Genomic DNA, 4,969 nt, shown 5'->3' with positions numbered 1-4,969 from the left:
CATAAATGACAAGAATGATTGACTTGGTTCCTGATGGTTCCTAATGACAAATTCCAAGCAAACATTTTTTCCCTTCACTTTCTTAGGTACCTAGATTCCCTATAACAAATTCTTCTTAAACTGAAGCAAAGAATCTAATTTGTTATTTGGCAAACATTGTTAACTAAAGCTATATGCAGTATTTATATTATGAAACCTAAATTGTTAGAGGTTGAGTACAAAGGAATCTTACAGCACCAAAGAGAAAGAGGAAATAGAATCCATTACATTGTCCTTATAAGGAAAACATTGTTCAAAATAAACACAACCCCTCTTTAATAATTATAGGAAACTAGTATGTCCCCTGGTCTTCATAGGATAAGTTGTATATAATATGATGAAAATTAGTTTCAGGAACATCCTTATAATAAACATAATAGTGAGATTCACAGGGTTATATTTTAAAATTTCTTAATAGAAACCAAACACGTAATACCAAAGGAGAATTTAATAAAGTCTATTCAGTATGAGTGGTCTGAGTACACATTCTTGATACAACTAATAATGATGTTGTGAGAACCAGGTCATTTAATTCTTAGTTTACTGGTTTTGTTTTCCTTCCATCTATAATGGAAGCCACATATACATATACATACACATATATACAAGTGTATGTGAGAGAGAGAAATAGTGTCTTCCACATGATGCTCACTTGTCAGTGATATTTTCTGGATTGGTAAATCAAAACATACACACACATACACTGCTGACTATTTCTGATATATGGGAAGAAATGTCACTCTTTTTGCATGATCTAAAATGCACTGACACTCATAAAGTAGTTCTGTTTTTAATTTTTTGAGGAACATCCCTATCATTTTCCATAATGGCTGCACCAATGTACATTCCCACCAGTAGTGTGTACAAGTGTTCTCAATTCTCCACATCCTCATCAATACTTCTTTTGTTCCTTTTACAGTTATCATCCTAACAGGTATGAGGTGATATTTCATTGCGGTTTTGATTTGCATTTCCTTGATGATGAGTGACATTGACCATCTTCTCATAACTTGTCAGCTATTTGTTTGTCTCCCTTTGAGAAATGACTGTACTGACTCTTTGTCCAAGTTTTAATCAGATTGTTTGTGGGTTTCTTTTTCTTTTTTTTTTTTTAAGTTGGGTTGTAGGAGTTCCTCCTATATTTTGGAAATTTTCCCTTATCAGATAAAGGTTTTACAAATATTTTCTTACATTCCATAGGTTGTCTTTTCACTGTTGATTATTTTTCTTCCTGGAAAGAAACTTTTTAATTTGACGTAATTTACTTGTCTGTTTTTGCTTTGTTGCTTCTACTTTTGGTATCACATCCAAGAAATAATTGCCTACACTAGAGTCATGAAGCTTTTCCCCTGTTTTCTTCTAAGAGTTTTGCAGTTTCAGGTCTTACATGTACTTCCTCAGCCGATTTGGAGTTGATTTTTGTGTAAGTTAGATAAGGGTCCACTTTTATTATTTTGAATATGAATGTCCAGTTTCCCAGTAATCCCACTTCTGAGTATATATTCAAAATAATTGAAATCAGGTTCCCAAAGAAGTTTCTGGGCTCCCATGTTTATGGGAACATTGTTTATACTAGCCAAAGTATGAAATACACAAAAAATCTAAATGTCCATCAAAGGATAAATGAATAAATAGAATGTGAGATATGTATAGACAATGGAATTTTTTACAATGGAATAGTTTTCTTCTTATAAAAAGGTAATCTTGCCATTTATGGCAATAAGGGTAAACCTAGAGGATGCTTTGCTAAGTGAAAGAAGCTAGTCACAGAAGGACAAACACTGCATCATTCCACATGTAGGAAGTATCTAAAAAAGTCAAACTCCTAGAACCAGAAACTAGAATGGTGGTTTCCAGGGGCTAGAGGAAGGTAGAAAGAAGGGTTGCTGTTACCTGGGTGTTAAGTGTCCTCATACAAGGTGAACAAGTTCTAGAGAGTAGTGTACAACACTGTGCCTCTATTAACCACACTCTACTGTGCACATATAATTTGTTAAGAGGCTAGAATTCATGTTAAGTGTTCTCACTACAATTAAAAATAGATAAGGAAATAAATGCATTGGCAAATGGAGGTGAACCTATTATTTAGAAATATGGAAATTTACAAAACTCTGAAAGCTGTTGGTATGCATTTTCCTGAGTTGTTGATAACTTCCAATCCCTTACTTTGACTGATCAACAGTGACCAACATTGAAGCTACAGGTTCCAATCAATGGAAATGCCTGTTCTGAAAAATCATACTTTGGCTTATTAGTTTTACTAAAAAATTAAATAACAAATCTCAATAAATGCTGAGAAAGTGTTACTACAGTGTGCATTTTGTACCTTCAAGCAGCCAATAAAATGAACCATTTCTCAATGATCCCATAATGTCTGGGATTATCGCAAGCATTTATCTCTCTTCATTAGCTTCCCCTTTTCTTTTTTTTTTAAGATTTTATTTATTTATTTGACAGAGAGAGAACACAAGTAGGCAGAGAGGCAGGCAGAGAAAGAGGAGGAAGCAGGCTCCCTGCGGAGCAGAGAGCCCGATGCGGGGCTCGATCCCAGGACCCTGGGATCATGACCTGAGCCAAAGGCAGAGGCTTTAACCCACTGAGCCACCCAGGCACCCCAGCTTCCCCTTTTCTCAGTCTTCTTCCCATGATTGTCTCTATCACCAGCACAGTTCTGGTTTTACTGGGGGAAATGCTGAGGTATTGGTTCCACTATTGTCATAAGATGCGAAGTCACAGAAAGATAGATCATCTCGATTTCTGCATTTTGAAGGTACGGAAATAGCAAGGTAAAATCACTTATCTAAGTCATGAAATTAGCAGATGACAGAGCAGAGCACAGAACCTGGAAATGTCACCTAGTTCCCAACTATCTGCAAGTGTAGACGGCACTCACAGTGGCTCACACAGTTCTTTGGTACAAAGGCTGATCCTTTCAAAATCAATAGTGATCTCCACAGTCACTGTTTGTAATTCTTGAACTTTTAAAAAATTTCTGTTTCTATTCACTCATTTTCTCAAGCTTTGATGTATTTTGTCTACTATGGTTAAGCAGTATTAACTTATTTATGCTGACATGCCTTGATTCAGCCTCTTATCTCCAGTTTCCATGAACCAGTCTTCTTCATCATAGTCTCTGACGAGGTTCCAGATGTGTTCTTTCATCTGGAGATGAACTCAGAGTTAGAAAGTTCTCCTTCATAATGACTAGTTCTCTGTGACATTCACTTGCTGATCCTAGCTGTATGCCTTTCTGCACTATAAAGTTGGTGTTTGGACTCATACATCCAAGCAGATTTGACCTGTTTGCTGTCAGCCCTCAATTCCTGTTTGAGTTTTCTCTGTATGCTGGCTGCGTCTGCCTCTGTTCCCAATAAGTTCCTGAGACACATAGGTATCGAGCATCTACTCTGTGTCCCACCATGCACGGGGGAAATAAACAAACACAATGGAAGAAAACTATGGATCTTTAAAAACAATCCTTAAGGGGCTCCTGCGTGGCTCAATCAGTTAAGCGTCTGCCTTCGGCTCAGGTCATGATCCCTGGGTCCTGGGACTGAGTCCCACATCAGTCTCTCTGCTCAGCAGGGAGTCTGCTTCTCCCTCTCCTTCTGCCTGCCATTCCCCCTGCTTATGTTTGCCTGGTCTCTCTCTCTCTCTCTTAAATAAAATCTTAGGGAAAAAATCCTTTAATATAGGAAAAGGGGCAAATGTTAAATGGGTAATTATGCAGAAAATTAATTAGTATTATTATAGGTTATAAAGGAATACAGAGAACTGTGAAGAAATAAACCAGGGAGACGTAAACTAATATAGAGAACATTCGAGGCATTTTCTTTACATGCCTGTATCCCAGCATCGTTCAATGAAGGGACAAGGAGATATTCAGCAAACCCTCATCTACGCCTTCACCTACATCCTCTAGATCTATCTTACCATGAGACTCCCAGAATATGACACCGAGCTTCACGCTGTAATGTTCTGATAATGGAGTAGGGCACGACTACCACATTAACCATGAGACATGCTATCTTCCCCCTTTTATTTGTTCTTTTAGAATTTTTTTTTGTTTAATGTTGGATTTACCTTTGAAAAAATACAGTGTTATCCTAAAATAAGTCAAGCATACTAATTATGCTTAAAGCTACTGTATCATGTGAAAATATAAAAGTGAACATATGAAAATCTCAGAGATGGAAAATGAATAAAAGTCAAATTTGGATAAACATCTGTAGCTTCCACTCTGTTATGTATTTCTCTCTATGTGTGTATTTATATTTTAAGCTTAAACTTTAAAATTTTAACTTTAAACTTTAAGCCATGTATATGAGTCATGAATATACATCACACAACGTACCATTTATAGATCAGGTGTTTTGGCATCCAGGAGATTATCCGTTATCGCATGGCAGTCTCTCTATAAAGATTCAGAATCATGTCTTATCAGGAGTGCCACCTGTTCCTGTCTTATTCCCAGCCTTCTTTCCCAGTACTTGTCTATCAGGTATCTATCTGCAACTGGCTTTAACACCTTCTATGTGTCTCTGCTCCCTGCTGCAGGCTGGTAAGAGCTCTTGGTGCCCTGATACCACTTTTGTTATGGTTCAAATATCTTCCCAGGTAACAAGGAGTCCAAGAGGTCCGATGTATCCTGAACACAGAAGTAGAGCAGGATAGGCTGTCTTTTTTATTTGACGGTCCATGGAGACTAATATCCAGGGACAACAGTGGGTTTTAAAGTAAGGAAAGCGGTAGTATTGAAGATGCAAAGTATAGAAGCTAGACTCCCCAGTTCCCCAGCACAGGAGGCAGAAGGAAGCCAGTACTGGGGCCATGTTTCCTCCCAACAGTGGAAGCTGCATCTAAAGTGTAGCTCCAGTGGATAGATAAGAAAGTGCAGAATCCCCAAGGTGCTGGCTAGCTCAGTTTGACT

The sequence above is a fragment of the Lontra canadensis genome, unplaced genomic scaffold (assembly GCF_010015895.1).
Source record: "Lontra canadensis isolate GAN:19392208 unplaced genomic scaffold, GSC_riverotter_1.0 scaffold180, whole genome shotgun sequence".
Taxonomy (NCBI): domain Eukaryota; kingdom Metazoa; phylum Chordata; class Mammalia; order Carnivora; family Mustelidae; genus Lontra; species Lontra canadensis.
This window is presented reverse-complemented; position numbering follows the sequence as displayed.